General features: G+C 47.8%; 2 long non-coding RNA genes across 2 annotated transcripts; both read left to right on the forward strand.

Moving 5' to 3' along the window:
* The first annotated feature begins 8,074 nt into the window (after positions 1-8,074).
* On the forward strand, positions 8,075-10,068 carry LOC148378611 (uncharacterized). Its single transcript, XR_015855750.1, has 3 exons — positions 8,075-8,319; positions 8,432-8,508; positions 8,976-10,068. It is a non-coding gene; the product is annotated as an uncharacterized LOC148378611 (long non-coding RNA).
* A 6,319-nt stretch (positions 10,069-16,387) lies between these two features.
* Positions 16,388-17,419, forward strand: LOC148378612 (uncharacterized). The gene is made up of 3 exons (XR_015855736.1): positions 16,388-16,539; positions 16,619-16,744; positions 17,114-17,419. It is a non-coding gene; the product is annotated as an uncharacterized LOC148378612 (long non-coding RNA).
* Positions 17,420-21,681: the final 4,262 nt, after the last annotated feature.

A 21,681-nucleotide genomic window follows, 5' to 3' on the forward strand; every position in this document is an offset into this window, starting at 1 on the left:
ATTTGTTAAATCGAGTACTGTTAGACATGAAATAGGAAGTGTTTAACATAAATGGAAGACGAAAGGGGTACTCACCATTGTAGCTCCTGCTGGTCAATGATACGAGCCTCTTCTTGCAGTGGAAAACATACAGCCAACAAACACCGTGGAACCTAAAGGAATGAAATTAAACATTAACATTTAGCCTCAACCAACATTCACAGATACAACGCAACGCAAACTACACAAACGTAAATCTTTTTAAACACAATGAGTTGTACTTACCGTGTACGCTCTAGACGGTCCACTTGCAAGCAGAAAATAAAGATATTTCTGTTGATAATCGTCGTGTTTGTATCCGGTGTCTCGCTCAAGGCCATTGCGCCCACAGATTTGAATTTTGGCGAGAGTTCAGCCTATTGACATCATTTCCGCGGTGTAATACCCGCATATCTGAAACGGCAAAGTTAAGAGTAGAGTTAAATAAAGTTTTTAGTCAACGCAATAATTTACAACCGTTGACCAGTCGAAATAATCGTCGAAATTTGGCGTCTGTGGCTGGAAGCAGACGCCGAGTTCGACATTCCTCCCAAACGCCACACTCCCTCGCTTTTCAGGGCTAAAAAAAAACAGTTGTAATTACCTTGTACGCTCTAGACGGTCAAGTTGCAAGCTGAAAACAAAAATATTTGCCTTGTTAGTCATCGTGTTACTAACCGCTGTGTCTTGTTTGCCAGAACTGCCGCTTTCCTACTTCCTGTTGCAAGCCACGCCCACGGATTATAATTTTGCCGTGAGTTCCGCCTAATGACGTCATGTCCGCGTCACATGACTGCGACGTAATATTATCTAAAACTGTTTGTGCGGTATTGTGTTGTTCTGTGCGGTATTGTGTTATTCTGTGCGGCGTCGTGTTGTTCTGTGCGGCGTCGTGTTGTTCAGTGCGACGTCGTGTTGTTCAGTGCGGCATGGTGTTGTTCAGTGCGGCATGGTGTTGTTCAGTGCGGCATGGTGTTGTTCAGTGCGGCATAATGTTGTTCAGTGCGGCATAATGTTGTTCAGTGCGGCATGGTGTTGTTCAGTGCGGCATGGTGTTGTTCAGTGCGGCATGGTGTTGTTCAGTGCGGCATAATGTTGTTCAGTGCGCCATAATGTTGTTCAGTGCGGCATGGTGTTGTTCAGTGCGGGATGGTGTTGTTCAGTGCAGGATGGTGTTGTTCAGTGCGGCATGGTGTTGTTCAATGCGGCATGGTGTTGTTCAGTGCGGGATGGTGTTGTTCAGTGCGGCATGGTGTTGTTCAGTGCGGCATAATGTTGTTCAGTGCGGCATGGTGTTGTTCAGTGCGGCATGGTGTTGTTCAGTGCGGCATGGTGTTGTTCAGTGCGGCATGGTGTTGTTCAGTGCGGAATGGTGTTGTTCAGTGCGGCATGGTGTTGTTCAGTCCGGGATGGTGTTGTTCAATGCGGGATCGTGTTGTTCAGTGCGGGGTGGTGTTGTTCAGTGCGGGATGGTGTTGTTCAGTGCGGCATGGTGTTGTTCAATGCGGCATGGTGTTGTTCAGTGCGGGATGGTGTTGTTCATTGCGGCATGGTGTTGTTCTTGTTTAAATTGGGCACCATCATGTGGTGAAATTTGGAATTGCATCACATCCAATTTTGCCTGGGAACAAACAGATTAAATAAATCTTAGTTTTGAATAAGCCACTCCTTCTCAAACAAGTTTGTGTCTATGCCTAGTATTTAAACAAAATCATAATTTAAACGACTTCTTTCCTTCATTCACTTTGGAAATTTGGAATTGCAGCAAATCGAATTTTGCCAGGGAACAAAAATAGATCAATTAAACTAAATAAGTCTTCTTCCCATTAAATAAATTAAAAAAGTCTGTCTTGTAACCAGTCCTTTTCAAACAAGTAAAGTCTGCCCATTTTGTGCCGTCGATTTTGTGTTAATGCCTAGTATTTATACAAAATCATAATTTAAAGGACTTCATTCCTTCATTCACTTTGGAAATTTGGAACTGCAGCACATCAAATTTTGCCTGGGAAGAAAAGTAGATTAAATAAATTTAATAAGTCTTACTACTTCCCATTAAATAAATTAAATACGTCTTACTTGTTCCCACTCCTTTTCAAAAAAGTAGTTTAAAACGAGGTCCCTTCACTCAACCTTTAACCCTATTTATTCACCTTCTAGGCTAAGTGTTAAAGGCTAAGTGTTAAAGGCTAAGTGTTAAAGGCTAAGTGTTAGAGGCTAAGTGCCAGAGGCTAGGCGCCAGAGGCGAGTTTTTGTGGGCTGAAGTTTTAGTGGGGTTAGTGTGAATACAATCCAAAAGAATACAACAGAATACAATACAATAGAATATAATACATAGATTAAATTCAATAGCTCTTACTACTTCCCATTAAATAAATTAAATACGTCTTACTTGTTCCCAATCCTTTTCAAAAAAGTAGTTTAAAACGAGGGCCCTTCACTCAACCTTTAACCTCAACCCCGCACGTCACATTGTGTTGTATCTGTGAATGTTGGTTGTGGCCAAATGATAGTTTTCTTTCATTCGTTTAGGTTCCACGGTGTTTGTTGGCTATGTTTTCCACTGTCAGAAGGATGAAAATACAAAGTACAACGCTTGGACGTGGGCGAAGACGTCACCGGTGAGTCCTTCCTTCCTATTTATTTACCTTCTAGATGCTAGAGGCTAAGTGTTAGAGGCTAAGTGTTAGAGGCTAAGTGTTAAACACAATACGAACAACACAACGGTACTGCACTGAACAACACGATACCGCACTGAGAAACACGATACTGCACTGAACAACACGATACCGCACTGAACAACACCATGCCGCACTGAACACCATGCCACACTGAACAACACCATCCCGCACTGAACAACACCATGCCGCACTAAACACCATGCCGCACTGAACAACACCATGCCTCACTGAACGACACCATGCCGCACTGAAAGACACCATGCCGCACTGAACGACACCATGCCGCACTGAAAGACACCATCCCGCACTGAACACCATGCCGCACTGAACAACACCATCCTGCACTGAACAACACCATCCCGCACTGAACAACACCATGCCGCACTGAACAACATTATGCCGCACTGAACATTATGCCGCACTGAACAACACCATGCCGCACTGAACAACACCATGCCGCACTGAACATTATGCCGCACTGAACAACACCATGCCGCACTGAACAACACCATGCCGCACTGAACAACACCATGCCGCACTGACCAACATTATGCCGCACTGAACAACACCATGCCGCACTGAACAACACCATCCTGCACTGAACAACACCATTCCGCATTGAACACCATGCCGCACTGAACAACACCATCCCGCACTGAACAACACCATCCCGCACTGAACAACACCATGCCGCACTGAACAACATTATGCCGCACTGAACAACATTATGCCGCACTGAACAACACCATGCCGCACTGAACAACACCATGCCGCACTGAACAACACCATGCCGCACTGAACAACATTATAACGCACTGAACAACACCATCCCGCACTGAACAACACCATGCCGCACTAAACAACATTATGCCGCACTGAACAACATTATGCCGAAATGAACAACACCATGCCGCACTGAACAACACCATGCCGCACTGAACAACACCATCCTGCACTGAACAACACCATCCCGCACTGAACAACACCATGCCGCACTGAACAACACCATGCCGCACTGAACAACACCATGCCGCAATGAACAACACCATCCCGCACTGAACAACATTATGCCGCACTGAACAACATTATGCCGCACTGAACAACATTATGCCGCACTGAACAACATTATGCCGCACTGAACAACATTATGCCACACTGAACAACACCATGCCGCACTGAACAACACCATGCCGCACTGAACAACACCATGCCGCACTGAACAACACCATGCCGCACTGAACAACACGATCCCGCATTGAACAACACCATGCCGCACTGAACAACACCATCCTGCACTGAACAACACCATCCCGCACTGAACAACACCATGCCGCACTGAACAACATTATGGCGCACTGAACAACATTATGCCGCACTGAACAACACCATGCCGCACTGAACAACACCATGCCGCACTGAACAACACCATGCCGCAATGAACAACACCATCCCGCACTGAACAACACCATGCCGCACTGAGCAACACCATGCCGCACTGAACAACACCATCCCGCACTGAACAACACCATGCCGCACTGAACAACACCATTCCGCACTGAACAACACCATGCCGCACTGAACAACATTACGCTGCACTGAACAACACCATGCCGCACTGAACAACATTATAACGCACTGAACAACACCATCCCGCACTGAACAACACCATGCCGCACTAAACAACATTATGCCGCACTGAACAACACCATGCCGCACTGAACAACACCATCCTGCACTGAACAACACCATTCTGCATTGAACACCATGCCGCACTGAACAACACCATCCCGCACTGAACAACACCATCCCGCACTGAACAACACCATGCCGCACTGAACAACATTATGCCGCACTGAACAACATTATGCCGCACTGAACAACACCATGCCGCACTGAACAACACCATGCCGCACTGAACAACACCATGCCGCACTGAACAACATTATAACGCACTGAACAAAACCATCCCGCACTGAACAACACCATGCCGCACTAAACAACATTATGCCGCACTGAACAACATTATGCCGAAATGAACAACACCATGCCGCACTGAACAACACCATGCCGCACTGAACAACACCATCCTGCACTGAACAACACCATCCCGCACTGAACAACACCATGCCGCATTGAACAACACCATCCTGCACTGAACAACACCATCCTGCACTGAACAACACCATGCCGCACTGAACAACACCATGCCGCACTGAACAACACCATGCCGCACTGAACAACACCATGCCGCACTGAACAACATTATGCCGCACTGAACAACATTATGTCGCACTGAACAACACCATGCCGCACTGAACAACACCATGCCGCACTGAACAACATTATGCCGCACTGAAAAACACCATGCCGCACTGAACAACACCATCCCGCACTGAACAACACCATGCCGCATTGAACAACACCATGCCGCACTGAACAACACCATGCTGCACTGAACAACATTATGCTGCACTGAACAACACGATCCTGCATTGAACAACACCATGCCGCACTGAACAACACCATCCTGCACTGAACAACACCATCCTGCACTGAACAACACCACCCCGCACTGAACAACACGATCCCGCATTGAACACCATCCCGCACTGAACAACACCATGCCGCACTGAACAACACCATTCCGCACTGAACACCATGCCGCACTGAACAACACCATGCCGCACTGAACAACACCATGCCGCACTGAACAACACCATGCCGCACTGAACAACATTATGCCGCACTGAACAACACCATGCCGCACTGAACAACACCATCCCGCACTGAACAACACCATGCCGCATTGAACAACACCATGCCGCACTGAACAACACCATCCTGCACTGAACAACACCATCCCGCACTAAACAACACCATGCCGCACTGAACAACATTATGGCGCACTGGACAACATTATGCCGCACTGAACAACACCATGCCGCACTGAACAACACCATGCCGCACTGAACAACACCATGCCGCACTGAACAACACCATGCCGCACTGAACAACATTATGCCGCACTGAACAACACCATGCCGCACTGAACAACACCATGCCGCACTGAACAACACGATCCCGCATTGAACAACACCATCCTGCACTGAACAACACCATGCCGCACTGAACAACACCATGCCGCACTGAACAACACCATTCCGCACTGAACAACACCATGCCGCACTGAACGACACCATCCTGCACTGAACAACACCATCCCGCACTGAACAACACCATGCCGCATTAAACAACACCATGCCGCACTGAACAACACCATCCTGCACTGAACAACACCATGCCGCACTGAACAACACCATGCCGCACTGAACAACACCATGCCGCACTGAACAACATTATGCCGCACTGAACAACATTATGTCGCACTAAACAACATTATGTCGCACTGAACAACACCATGCCGCACTGAACAACACCATGCTGCACTGAACAACATTATGCCGCACTGAACAACACGATCCCGCATTGAACAACACCATCCCGCAGTGAACAACACCATGCCGCATTGAACAACACCATGCCGCACTGAACAACACCATGCTGCACTGAACAACATTATGCTGCACTGAACAACACGATCCTGCATTGAACAACACCATGCCGCACTGAACAACACCATCCTGCACTGAACAACACCATGCCGCACTGAACAACACCATGCCGCACTGAACAACATTATGCCGCACTGAAAAACACCATGCCGCACTGAACAACACCATCCCGCACTGAACAACACCATGCCGCATTGAACAACACCATGCCGCACTGAACAACACCATGCTGCACTGAACAACATTATGCTGCACTGAACAACACGATCCTGCATTGAACAACACCATGCCGCACTGAACAACACCATCCTGCACTCAACAACACCATCCTGCACTGAACAACACCACCCTGCACTGAACAACACGATCCCGCATTGAACAACACCATCCCGCACTGAACAACACCATGCCGCACTGAACAACACCATTCCGCACTGAACAACACCATGCCGCACTGAACAACACCATGCCGCACTGAACAACACCATGCCGCACTGAACAACACCATGCCGCACTGAACAACATTATGCCGCACTGAACAACACCATGCCGCACTGAACAACACCATCCCGCACTGAACAACACCATGCCGCATTGAACAACACCATGCCGCACTGAACAACACCATCCTGCACTGAACAACACCATCCCGCACTAAACAACACCATGCCGCACTGAACAACATTATGGCGCACTGGACAACATTATGCCGCACTGAACAACACCATGCCGCACTGAACAACACCATGCCGCACTGAACAACACCATGCCGCACTGAACAACACCATGCCGCACTGAACAACATTATGCCGCACTGAACAACACCATGCCGCACTGAACAACACCATGCCGCACTGAACAACACGATCCCGCATTGAACAACACCATCCTGCACTGAACAACACCATGCCGCACTGAACAACACCATGCCGCACTGAACAACACCATGCTGCACTGAACAACATTATGCCGCACTGAACAACACGATCCCGCATTGAACAACACCATCCCGCAGTGAACAACACCATGCCGCATTGAACAACACCATGCCGCACTGAACAACACCATGCTGCACTGAACAACATTATGCTGCACTGAACAACACGATCCTGCATTGAACAACACCATGCCGCACTGAACAACACCATCCTGCACTGAACAACACCTTTCCACACTGAACAACACCATGCCGCACTGAACAACATTATGCCGCACTGAACAACACCATGCCGCACTGAACAACACCATGCCGCACTGAACAACACCATGCCGCACTGAACAACATTATGCCGCACTGAACAACATTATGCCGCACTGAACAACACCATGCCGCACTGAACAACACCATGCCGCACTGAACAACACCATGCCGCACTGAACAACACGACGTCGCACTGAACAACACGACGCCGCACAGAACAACACGACGCCGCACAGAATAACACAATACCGCACAGAACAACACAATACCGCACAAACAGTTTTAGATAATATTACGTCGCAATCATGTGACGCGGACATGACGTCAATAGGCGGAACTCACGGCAAAATTATAATCCGTGGGCGTGGCTTGCAACAGGAAGTAGGAAAGCGGCAGTTCTGGCAAACAAGACACAGCTGTTAGTAACACGATGACTAACAAGGCAAATATTTTTGTTTTCAGCTTGCAACTTGACCGTCTAGAGCGTACAAGGTAATTACAACTGTTTTTTTTTAGCCCTGAAAAGCAAGGGAGTGTGGCGTTTGGGAGGAATGTCGAACTCGGCGTCTGCTTCCAGCCACAGACGCCAAATTTCGACGATTATTTCGACTGGTCAACGGTTGTAAATTATTGCGTTGACTAAAAACTTTATTTAACTCTACTCTTAACTTTGCCGTTTCAGATATGCGGGTATTACACCGCGGAAATGACGTCAATAGGCTGAACTCTCGCCAAAATTCAAATCTGTGGGCGCAATGGCCTTGAGCGAGACACCGGATACAAACACGACGATTATCAACAGAAATATCTTTATTTTCCGCTTGCAAGTGGACCGTCTAGAGCGTACACGGTAAGTACAACTCATTGTGTTTAAAAAGATTTACGTTTGTGTAGTTTGCGTTGCGTTGTATCTGTGAATGTTGGTTGAGGCTAAATGTTAATGTTTAATTTCATTCCTTTAGGTTCCACGGTGTTTGTTGGCTGTATGTTTTCCACTGCAAGAAGAGGCTCGTATCATTGACCAGCAGGAGCTACAATGGTGAGTACCCCTTTCGTCTTCCATTTATGTTAAACACTTCCTATTTCATGTCTAACAGTACTCGATTTAACAAATAACCATAAATAAATACAGTGTGGGCAGTCACGTTAACATATGTGATTATCCTGCCTAATATGTTTATCACAAATATGTCACTAATCACTAATATGTTTATTTGTTTATCACAACACCTTTGGACCTTCAGCAATCGATTATTTACCTTCATCTACATAGAGACAGAACGATGGTGTCTTAAACATCTCATTCATTTCACCAAATAACTTCACGCAGGTGGATAACGGCCGTCTCGGTCACGCTATGTTGCGTGATGCAGTTTTGAAGAACCAAATGCATTTATTCAATGAATAAGTCAAGCTAGTTCTATGTTTATGATGTTGTAAGTTACGGTACCGATTGAAGTTGAGTTCGAAGCCAGTGGAAAACAGCGCTGCGTTTGTGCTCTCCAGGTACAAATGTTGTGATCTCTGACTGACGACCGGGCGAGACTCGAGTAAGAGATGTCCAAACGAGCTCCGGCAGGGCGGGCCAAGGCGGAGCGAACGGACGCCCTTCAGGCCGCCAATGACGAGCTGAGAACCAAACTGATGGACGTCCAGTTAGAACTTCAGCAGGAGAAGAACAAGGTGAAAACCTCAACAGACAGACACTGCCTGCCTCCCTGCCTGCCTCCCTGCCTGCCTCCCTGCCTGCCTCCCTCCCTCCCAGTTTTCCCGATGTAGATTAGACATGCGTGTGCCATGACTGTGTCAGCCTACATCAACAAATGCACCGAGGACGTCAGCACCACTAAGAATATCATCACCCGGGGCAAGCAACGACCCTGGATGACTGAGGAGGTACGTCAAACGCTACGAGCGCGGAACTCTGCCTTCAAGTCTGGCGACAAGGAGACACTGAGGACAGCGAGAGCCAACTTGAACCGTGCCATCAGGATAGCGAAGCGAGACCGCAGTCGAAAATTTCAGGATCGTTTCCACGACGTCAAAAACATCAGGAGTATGTGGCAAGGCATACGGGCGATTACAGACTACAACTCACCCTCCCCCCCCCCGGTGGGTGTAGTTGATGCTGACTTTCTAAATGGTCTAAATAACTTCTTTGGGAGGTTCGAGGCACTAAACGGCACTCCAGCAGTTAAAACTGTCCCCCATCAGGAAGAGGAGGTACTCTGCCTTGACTCCGCCGATGTGTTGAAGACCCTGAGGAGAGTCAACCCCTGTAAGGCCCCTGGCCCCGACAACATTCCTGGGCGTGTGTTCAGGGAATGTGCAAGTCATCTGGCTGGGGTCATCACAGACATTTTTAACACCTCGCTGGGCCAAGCCACAGTGCCGGCGTGCTTTAAGACTGCCTCCATCATTCCGGTGCCGAAGAAACCTCAAATCACCTCATTTAATGATTACCGGCCTGTTGCACTGACTCCGGTTATGATGAAGTGCTTCGAAAGGCTGCTTAAAGGTCACATCGTTTCCAGACTCCCCCTATTATTTGACCCGTTCCAGTTTGCCGACCGGCAAAACCGCTCCACTCAGGACGCCATCTCCTCCGTTCTTCACCTGAGCCTGGCTCACCTGGAGGAGAAGAACACCCATGTGCGGAGGCTGTTCCTGGACTTCAGCTCAGCGTTTAACACCATCATCCCACAGCATCTGGTAGGAAAATTGGAACACCTGGGCTTCAACACCCCCCTTCGCAACTGGCTGCTAGACTTCCTCACCAACAGACCTCAGTCAGTCCGGGTCGGACAGAACACCTCTGATGTCATCACCCTCAGCACAGGCTCCCTTCAGGGCTGCGTCCTGAGCCCCCTGCTGTGCACCCTGATGACACACGACTGCGTCCTCAGGTTCACCACCAATCACATCGTGAAGTCAGCAGACGACACAACGGTGGTGGGGCTCATCAGAGACAACAACGACCTGGACTACAGAGAGGAGGTGGAGCAGCTGGTGGGCTGGTGCAGAGAAAACAGCCTGATCCTGAATGAGGAGAAGATGAAGGAGATCATCGTCGACTTCAGGAAAAAACAGCCTCACCACGCTCCACTGATCATCAACAGCTCAGCTGTGGAGGTGGTCAGCACCACCAAATTCCTGGGGGTCCACATCACAGAAGACCTCACCTGGACTATGAACACTACGGCACTGGTCAAGAGGGCACAGAAGCGCTTGTACTTCCTGCGGAGGATGAGGAGAGCCCACCTGCCCCCACCCATCATGAGGACGTTCTACAGGAGCACCATAGAGAGCATTCTGACAAGCTGTCTCTCTGTGTGGTGTGGAGGCTGCACCGCCTCCGATTGGAAGAACGTGAGGAGAGTGGTGAGGACAGCAGAGAGGATCATAGGGGCTCCTCTTCCCTCCATTCAGGACATTTCATCTCAGCGCTGCATGTCCCGTGCCCGTAACATCATCAATGACCCATCACACCCCCACCATGGACTGTTCTCCCTGCTGCCCTCTGGGAAGAGGTTTGCAGCATCCGCTGCAGGTCCACCAGGTTCTGCAACAGCTTTTTCCCTGCTGTCATCAGACTGTTGAACACTAGAACTGTTGAGCTCTAAACTGAACTCTGCATCACACATTCACAGAACTGTACTTTATGACACTACGGACCTCTATCTTGCACTATCTCGCACTACCAACTTTACTGAACTTGTATAAACCCTTTAAATAGAAGTTTAATACATGGTTTAGCATTCCTCTGCACACTCTTGAATACTGTTTTGCCTACTTGCACTATTGCATAATTATCACTGCTGCACTTTATACTTATTTTTAATATATATATATATATATATAGTATATATGTATATATATATATTTTCATAGGGTATGTTACTTCTATTCAACTGCAATATCACTACTTTGTTGTAAGACGTATGCAACGGAATTTCGTTTTGTATGCACCATGTGCAGACAAGATGACAATAAAGTTTGTCTAAGTCTAAGTCTAAGTCATGTCAGGTCAGCTGTCTGGAGAGAGAGAGAAGTCAGGACCTGCGGGCGGAGCACCACCGTGCCACCGCCGCCATGACGGAACTCAAAAGCAAACTCCATGAGGAGAAGCAGAAAGAGTTAGCCATTACCAGGGAGACATTACTGCGGCAGCATGAAATGGAGCTGATGAGAGTGATCAAAATCAAAGATGGAGAGATCCAGCGACTGAATGCCTTGGTCCTCAGCCTGAGGGACGGCTCCATGGACAAGGTGATCCGCTCTATCCGTGTCTGACTATCCGCACGCCACGTCGGGCTTCGATGCGGCCGCTACCGTATTGTGTAGCTTGTCCCCAGTAAGCGTCGCGGCGCTCCGTTGCGGTCTCAACGGCCCGGTGTGGCGCAATGTCTGCTCAGGTGAGGAGGGGGGGCGCTTTGCTGGCGGAGGTGGAGGAGACGCGGCGGTGTCGGGAGACCGAGCGGTGTCGCCTCCACCAGGAGCGCGGAAGAAGCCCTGGCAGCGGCCCAGCAGGCCTGGCAGTCCCGAGCGGCCGAGCTCCGATCGGCTCATCACCAGCATCGGGAGGAGCTGAGCCGAACCAAGAGAGACTGCGAGAGGGAGATCCGCCGACTGGTAGGACTGATCAGATGCGCGGTGCGTGGCTATGTTCCCAATTTCGTTGTATACCTGCAGTGCAATGACACCTAAGGCATTCTATTCTATTCTATTTCACAAGAAGAAAATGTCCGGTTGCCCGCTTCGCTTTTGTCACAGCAAAGGTGTTCTAGTCGATTCAAGAAAAAAATTGGCCGGTTGCTCTCTTTGTTTTTGTCACAATTCTGGCAAATGAGTTTGCCCGCCTGCCTGAGCGCTCCCCGTTTGTACATCCAGACGGATGAGATCAAGCTGAAAGACAGAGCGGTTAGTGTTTTGGATGAAGCCCTGGGGCCGGCCACGTCCACCGCCTTCAGCTGCAGACTCAGGCTGCCGAGCAGCAGATCGCTGCCCTGAGGGATTCCCAAAGGGCGGGCCTAAACTACCCTGGAAGTGGGGTCAACGCCGCTACTAGCAATCCTCTTCATTGCGTAAGCCACCTCATCACACACTTGCAGTACGCATGACTTAGTTCGTTGCTGGAGGAAGGTAGCACAAAAACAGTTTTGAACTTTGAACGAGTGCTTGTGTGTGTGTGTTGCGGGGCGTTTTCAGTCTCAGGAGGATCGGGACACGCGACGGTTTCATCTGAAAATCGCTGAGCTCAGCGCAGTCATCAGGAAACTGGAGGATCGAAACGCCCTGCTTTCTGAAGAGCGCAATGAACTGGTAATTTATTGACGGCACGCTTGAAGGTTTGCGCTACGTTTGATGCGCGCCATCCAGCGAGGCACCCATTGCGCTTGCTTATTAGTTGAGCGGCGCGGCGAGTCGGTTGCCTGGTAGATGTCTTTTATTGGGAGCCAAAGCCACGATTCCGTCCAAACCGATGCAAAAGGAATGGATACGTTCTGGCCCGCGTGTTGTGCGTCTTTCACATCCCGCACTTCATGCTTGCAGCTAAAGCGACTGAGAGAAACAGAAAGCCAGTTTCTCCCACTCCTGTACAAAAACAAACGCCTGAGCAGGAAGAATGAAGAACTCTCGCTGGTGCTGTGTCGCCTTGAAAACAAAGTGCGCTTTGTCACCCAGGAGAACGAGGAGATGGCAAGCTTGGTAAGTCGACGCGGACAACGGCGGCGTGCCAACAGAGTCCACTGCATTTGTGTTCCACAGAGAAGGCCTAGTTCGCTCAATGACCTGGACCGCGGTTGCGGCCAGCAGGACGGTGAAATGGAGTTCCTTCAAGTTGTGGAGCAGCGGCACATCATCGACGACTTGTCCAAGGTCTTCAGGCAGGCGACTCGGTGCACGTACGGCAGCGCCGCGCTCGCTCGCTGTCGCCAGGAAACCTTTTCCGTCCAAAGCTTGGCCGGCGGCCGCCATCCAAAAAATTGGCCCCTTAAATTCCGACCTTTCAAGCAGGAGCATTGTGCGCACGCGTTTGAACACGCTTTAGACTTGTTTTGCCGTTTTCAGCAGCTCAAAGCTCCCGTTTTGTCAGCGCCTTTGCCACTCGCTGTGCGCTGAAAACGACGGACTTGCCCGGCTGCTCAGCCCGTCAACCATGAGCCGCGAGCGCGACGTCATTGTCCGTAGGCAGCTAGTGGCAAAATGCACCCTGTTAGAGTTGCGCTCGCTCCAACTTATTTTGCAAGAACCACACGGGAGACAAGTAAGTTCTTTTGGACACCTGCAGGTGGAGAGTCCATCCGTTGTACGAATGAAGTCTGACTCTCGGCTCCTGCACGAGCATTTTAATTAAGAGAAACAGGGTGGGTGTAAGAGTGGATTGAATAGAGGAAGCCCTTGACCTCTAGTCAAAACATAGCAAGGGGTGTTTTACGACTTTGTGTAGGAAGGGATAAGCGATAGGGATAAATAAGGGATAAATAATATTATTTATTACAGGTCGCAGTCAAAGTCAAAGCAACACAATGATACGATAAAGATAATCTGGAAAACCCTGACACACCCTGTAGTTGTCACTTTTGGAAAAGACGAGCGTCCCTCCAATCATCGCCGGTGACGTGTTTTTCAGGCTCTGGAGACAGGAGCTCATGTCAGAAATGTCATTGTGAGTCGCGTTTGTTTCTGCGCCGGAGCCGTTCGTTCCCTTTGCATCCAAAGAATCTCAAAGGCGGATTATTTGTGTCGACAGGAGAGAGATTTGCTGCTACGATACCGACGTCGAGAATCTCTGAGGAGGAACAAAGCGTGAGGTCCTGCAAGGTGAGTCTGTTTGTTTGCGGCTGCTTGGTGTTGCGCAAGATGAAATGGCCTTTTTCTCGCTATCGTTCCTCTCGTCGATTCATCGTGAGGTGTCGCTTCAGTTTGTTCAGAGAGATGTTTGCTTCCGCGCCCGCAGGTCATCGAAACATTTTACGGCTACGACGAAGACGTGTTGGTGGACTCGGACGGATCGTCCTTGTCTTTTCACACCGACAGAACCCCCGACACGGAACCCGAAGAGGTAGCCCGCCATTTCTGCCAGCGTATTGGCACCAAACATTCCTCTTCAGCCTGGAATCGGACTCGTCTTTGCGTCGCGGGTGCTTTGTCGCCGGTCTGACTGATTCTGGTACTAGTGCTGTGTTGCATTGGTGTGTGCATGAAGAGGCGGAGCTTCGCTACCGCCAGCTGACGCAAGAATATCAAGCGCTGCAACGAGCCTACGCTCTGCTAGCCCAGACCAGCGAAAGGGGACTACGACGCCGAGAAGGAGATCAAGGTGGCGCCCCTTCCCGCAACCCCCGGCCGGGTCGCAGCCTCCCCGTTCTCACCCAGCCTCGGGTGTTCTCTGGTCTGAAAGGAGGAGGAGGAGCCTCCCTCCTCCTCCTTTCAGACCAGAGAAAAGCTGATGGTAGAAATGGGTCACTATCAAAGCAGAGTAGCAGATCTGGAGTCAGCGCTGAAGCAACAAGGACAGGTAAGCTCATCAATGAGCACACCTTTTTCTCAGACAAAATAGCTACATTCTTCAGTCACTCATCCGTCTGGCATTACTGGACCAACGCCCCCCCCCCCCCCCCCCCGAACGTGGCTGGGAAAATGCGGAGAAAAGCAAATGTCATTTTCCAGTCAACCAAAGAATTTGTGGATGAAAATGACACAACATTCCAAAGCTGTCCACGCGTTTGTCTCTTCTAGAATGTCAAGTGGGTGGAGGAGAAGCAGCTGCTGCGTCAGAGCAATCAGCAGTTGGCCGAAAAGGTGACGGAAAGAAAGGCGCTGGGCGGAGTCGCTTGGCGTCACACCTGTCGGGAAGCCCCGCAGATGAGGTCTGACTGTCTTTTCAGGTCAGGCGGATGGAGGCGGAAGAAGCGCGTCTGAAAGAGCACATCCAGGATATCCGAGATCAAAACGAACTGCTTGAGTTCCGCATCCTGGAGCTGGAGGTGGGAAGACTCGCACAAGCGTGTTGAGGCCAGAGATGTGACGGACGGACGGACGGACGGACGGATGCATGCCTCTGCCTTTCAGGAGAGGGAGTGGCGCTCCCCCGTCTTGAAGTTTCTGCAAGTCCGTTTCCCAGACGGCCTCAGCCCTTTGCAGATCTACTGCGAGGCCGAGGGCGTGAGCGTACGTAAGGCGTCCCTCGCAACCCTAACCTTAACCCGAGGTCCCAGAACACCTTACATTGCTCCTTGCGCCTTTCCCCCGGACATCGTCATCAGTGATCTGATGAAGAAGCTGGACATCCTGGGCTATAACGCCGTAAGTGTATGTCGAACTCCTTATGTTCGCACTCCACGAGACTCGGCGGCTCAAATGTGACTTTTGGAAGGCTTTGCGCTGAAAGAAGCTTGTTGACGCTGTGCCTTTGGGCTCTTGCAGAATCTCACCAACGAGGAGCAGGTGGTCGTGATTCACGCCAGGACCCTTCTCACCCTAGCCGAGAAGGTAACGCGCACGTCCACGCACGCTCTCGCATTCTGCTTATGTGACAGCAGCCTTTCCTCAGTGGTTAGAATACATCAAAGTGACCAAGTCAGCACTTCAACAGAAGATGTTGGACATTGAAAGTGAGAAGGTAGACAGACACGCGACATCAGCCAAGGGGAACTCCGGCAATGTGCCCCAACAATTCTGACCTTGAGCTGTGCTAGGATATGTTCTGCAAGCAGAAGGGCTACCTGGATGAAGAGTTGGACTTCAGGAAGTGTTCCATGGACCAGGCTCATAAGGTAAGCCGCCCTCAAATCTCCCGCCGGACCACTGATGGACGAGGATTGCGGCCCAGAGGATCCTGGAGCTGGAGGCCATGTTGTACGAGGCGCTACCGCAGCGGGACTGCCCCGCCACGGACGGCGAAAAAGCCAGCCACGCTGGCGTGAATGACGTGCTGACGGCGGATCAGAGAGAAGAGCTTAGGAGCGCCGTGGACCAATGGAAGCGAGCCCTGATGTGCGAGTTGAGGGAGCGCGACGCTTGCATCCTCCAAGAGAGAATGGATCTGCTGCACAGCGCGCAACAGGTAAGGGCCCAAAGCCAGCCCGGCACTTACTTGCACGCTTACTGGCTTTTGAATGCCACTTTCCATTTGTCCGTCCTAGAGGAACAAAGAGCTGAAAGAATTCATCGAAGCTCAGAAGAGACAAATCAAACAATTGGAGGAGAAGTTTCTGTTTCTCTTTCTATTCTTCTCCTTGGCCTTCATTCTGTGGCCCTAACACCAGCTGGTGAGTGAGCTCCAGCGGCACCGCACTCGACACCTCCGATACACTGCCAGCCGGTCTCAGACGTTGGCAGACGCTCCGATGCCAACGTATACCCCCCGCCACGGTGACAGAGGCACCGCGTCACACCGGCGCTCATCCAATCAGAAGGCAGGAAAAGCAAATTCACATGCAGGGCACTTTTGAACCAGAAGAGAGCGCCACAAAAAACGGTTGTTGCCCCAAACGCGCACTAAAAAGGGTCAGAATAACAAGAGTCCCACTGGCCAGCCGGGGCCACCCGTCCAGCTGTTTCTTCAGGGGGGAAAAAAATTGGAGTCACCGGTGAGTACATTTTGCATTTAGCTCTGCTTTTCTGCTTCTGTCTTCAAGTGTGTGGCATCCTGCGATCAAAGAGTCAGCCAACCCCAAAGCGGTTGACCTCAACGTCCCACCACCATGCCTACCAGAGCAGGTGACGTGATGCTTTGGACATCCTTCCGTCTCAGATGCCCAAAAGTACTCTTTGCCACATCTGCGGCAATACGGTGTCTTTTCAAAGGTGCAAATAAATCCAGCGTGGGCGGAACACGCACGTCTTCGGTTTTTCCCGCTTTGTTTGTGTGACAGCTGTTGTGAAAATTTTATACAAATAAAGTTGTATAGTACAGGTTTGGCCAAGCCGCAACTCCCGAACCGCATGCGGCTCTTTTATGTTCATATCAACATTTGTGTGTGTGTGTGTGTGGGGGGGGGGGGGGGGGGGGGGTTGTGCGTGTTGGCTTCACTTGAGTTCAATTTGGTATTTTGGTCAAAAGCGCATGTGGTGAAATTCCACAAAGTAGGATGGGCAAACACATTTCTTTAAACTATGAGTGTCAATTGGGCTCTCGAAATGGCAGGGAAAAGATGCACAGCAAAACGAAAATACGTAGATGAACACAGGACGTTTTAATCAGAGTGGGAAAGTTTCTATTTTTTGTTGAACGTGATGGCAAACCATTCTGCCTGATATGTCAGACCTCAGCGCATTTCAAAGATTCAAATCTTCAGCGCCATGCACTTCAGCTCACTCCATGCTAACATTGATCAGGCGTCGAACCCGCATCATCATGCTTAAGAGGTGGCCATGCTAACCAGTGCGCCATTATGTCAACGCATAATAACTAAGTCTACTGGTCAAAACAGCGGTTACTATATGACGTCGCTACGTCGTGGTCACGTGACGCAGACAAGACGTCAATGGACGTGGGCAGAGTTAACTTGTTTAAAAGGGAGTAGGCAGAAGAAATATTTAATTTATTTAAATCTATTTTGAGTGCACACCATTATGCCAATGCATAACAACTGTAAATCTACTAAACAAAACAGCGGTTGCTATATGACATCTGCCACGTCGTGGTCACGTGACATACGTGACGTCGATGGGCGTAACTTTCGCCGGAATTCAAATCCGCGGGGAGAGTTAACTTGTTTAAAAGAGAGTGGGCAGAAGAATTATTTAATTTATTTAAATCTATTTGGTGTGTGCGCCATTATGTCAATGCATAACAACTGTAAGTCTACTAAACAAAACAGCGGTTGCTATTTGACGTCTGCCACGTCGTGGTCACGTGACGCGGACGTGACGTCGACGCCTACTTTACATCCCACCGATCACAGGACTCCTCGGCTGCATAACCGTGCCCCCTTCCCAACCAATCGGATTTGCTATACGCGAAAACGACGCCAATGGAAAGAGCTTCCGCCCAAATTTAAATCCGTGGGCGTGGCTCGCAGCAGGAAGTAGGAAAATGGCGGCGATGTTGACAAAGACACAGCGGATGGTAACATACGACTAACAAGAGAAATATTTTTATTTTCTGCTTGCAACTGGACCGTCCAGAGCGTACACGGTAAGTACAACTCATCGTTTTTAAAAAGAAGTACTTTTGTTGCCCTGAAAAGCGAGTGAGCGTGGCGTTTGTGGGGGACGTCGAATTTCGACGATTCTTTCTGGTCAACGGTTGTAAATGATTGTGTTGATTAAAAAAGAAAACTTGATGTAACTCTACTTTTAACTGCCGTTTCAGATAGATTTGGAATTGCATCACATCCAATTTTGCCTAGAGCGTACACGGTAAGTAACACTCGTTGTGTTTAAGGAGATTTACGTTTGTAATAGCAGAAGTGTAGCCGCGTTGCGTTGTACGTGTGAATGTTGGTCCGGGCGAAATGTTAATGTTTAATTTCATTCCTTTAGGTTCCACGGTGTTTGTTGGCTGCAAGTTTTCCACTGCAAGAAGAGGCTCATATCATTGACCAGGAGCGAGCTACAATGGTGAGTAGCCATAACATTTATGTTAAACACTTCCTATTTCATGTCTAACAGTACTTGATTTAACAAATAACCATAAATAAATACAGTGTGGGCACTGAAGTTAACATATGTGATTATACTGCCTAATCTGTCACCGAGTAGATTGTTGCAAAGTAATATAAGATCCAAAGTTGTAATTCAGAATAGTTTTCAAAAGAAGGCCATTAGAATTATATACAAGTCTGATTACCCTGAACAAGCTATTAATTAAATCACAAATTCTTCAATTCAAAGATTTGGTAGATTATCAGACAAATAATGTCTAACAGTAATTGATTTAACACATCACGATAAGTAGATTGAGTGTGGGCACTCTCAAGTTAACATATGTGATTATACTGCCTAATCTGTTACAGAGTATGTTGTTGCCAAGTAATGTAGAATAGATCCAAAGTAGTAATCCAGAATAGTTTTGAAGAGGCCATTAGAATGATAAACAAATCTGATTACCTTGAACATAATAACAAGCTAAGTGTTTAATATGTCCTATGAAGTCAAAATTGGGCACCATCATGTGGTGAAATTTGGAATTGCATCACATCCAATTTTGCCTGGGAACAAACAGATTACATAAATCTTAGTTTTGAATAAGCCACTCCTTCTCAAACAAGTAAACTCTGCCCATTTTGCGCAGTAGATGTTCTGTTAATATCTAGTATTTATACAAAGTCATAATTTAAATTGCTTTCAACCTTCATTCATCGGTTCAACCAACATTACTCGCTCTTATTACCAACTTGTATTGATTTAACTAAGCGTTTAATACTTCCTATCAGGTCTCAAATCGAGATTTGGCAAAATACAATTTCAGCAAATCCAATTTTGCCAGGGAACAAAAATAGATTAAATAAACTAAATAAGTCCTCTTCCCATTAAATAAATCAGAAAAGTCTGTCTTGTAACCAGTCCTCTTCAAACAAGTAAAGTCTGCCCATTTTGTGCCGTAGATTTTGTGTCTATGCCTAGTATTTAAACAAAATCATAATTTAAACGACTTCTTTCCTTCATTCACTTTGGAAATTTGGAATTGCAGCAAATCGAATTTTGGCAGGGAACAAAAATAGATCAATTAAACTAAATAAGTCTTCTTCCCATTAAATAAATTAAAAAAGTCTGTCTTGTAACCAGTCCTTTTCAAACAAGTAAAGTCTGCCCATTTTGTGCCGTCGATTTTGTGTTAATGCCTAGTATTTATACAAAATCATAATTTAAAGGACTTCATTCCTTCATTCACTTTGGAAATTTGGAATTGCAGCACATCAAATTTTGCCTGGGAAGAAAAGTAGATTAAATAAATTTAATAAGTCTTACTACTTCCCATTAAATAAATTAAATACGTCTTACTTGTTCCCACTCCTTTTCAAAACAGTAGTTTAAAACGAGGGCCCTTCACTCAATCTTTAACCCCAACCCCGCACGTTGTGTTGTATCTGTGAATGTTGGTTGTGGCCAAATGATAGTTTTCTTTCATTCGTTTAGGTTCCAAGAAAACTTGATGTAACTCTACTTTTAACTGCCGTTTCAGATAAGCGGGTATTACGTCGCAGTCATGTGCCGCGGATATGACGTAATTGCCCGAACCTCCGCCAAAATTCAAATCTGTTGGCGCGATGGCCGTGAGCCACTGAGCAGCGACGATTATCAACAGAAATATCTTTATTTTCTGCTTGCAACTGGACCGTCTAGAGCGTACACGGTAAGTAACACTCATTGTGTTTAAGGAGATTTACGTTTGTAATAGCAGAAGTGTAGCCGCGTTGCGTTGTACGTGTGAAAATTGGTCGAGGCGAAATGTTAATGTTTAATTTCATTCCTTTAGGTTCCACGGTGTTTGTTGGCTGCAAGTTTTCCACTGCAAGAAGAGGCTCGTATCATTGACCAGGAGCGAGCTACAATGGTGAGTAGCCATAACATTTATGTTAAACACTTCCTATTTCATGTCTAACAGTACTTGATTTAACAAATAACCATAAATAAATACAGTGTGGGCACTGAAGTTAACATATGTGATTATACTGCCTAATCTGTCACGGAGTAGATTGTTGCAAAGTAATATAAGATCCAAAGTTGTAATTCAGAATAGTTTTCAAAAGAAGGCCATTAGAATTATATACAAGTCTGATTACCCTGAACAAGCTATTAATTAAATCACAAATTCTTCAATTCAAAGATTTGGTAGATTATCAGACAAATAATGTCTAACAGTAATTGATTTAACACATCACGATAAGTAGATTGAGTGTGGGCACTCTCAAGTTAACATATGTGATTATACTGCCTAATCTGTTACAGAGTATGTTGTTGCCAAGTAATGTAGAATAGATCCAAAGTAGTAATCCAGAATAGTTTTGAAGAGGCCATTAGAATGATAAACAAATCTGATTACCTTGAACATAATAACAAGCTAAGTGTTTAATATGTCCTATGAAGTCAAAATTGGGCACCATCATGTGGTGAAATTTGGAATTGCATCACATCCAATTTTGCCTGGGAACAAACAGATTACATAAATCTTAGTTTTGAATAAGCCACTCCTTCTCAAACAAGTAAACTCTGCCCATTTTGCGCAGTAGATGTTCTGTTAATATCTAGTATTTATACA

Source organism: Syngnathus floridae, unplaced genomic scaffold (assembly GCF_059516105.1).
Source record: "Syngnathus floridae isolate MCC-2025c unplaced genomic scaffold, RoL_Sflo_1.0 HiC_scaffold_32, whole genome shotgun sequence".
NCBI lineage: Eukaryota > Metazoa > Chordata > Actinopteri > Syngnathiformes > Syngnathidae > Syngnathus > Syngnathus floridae.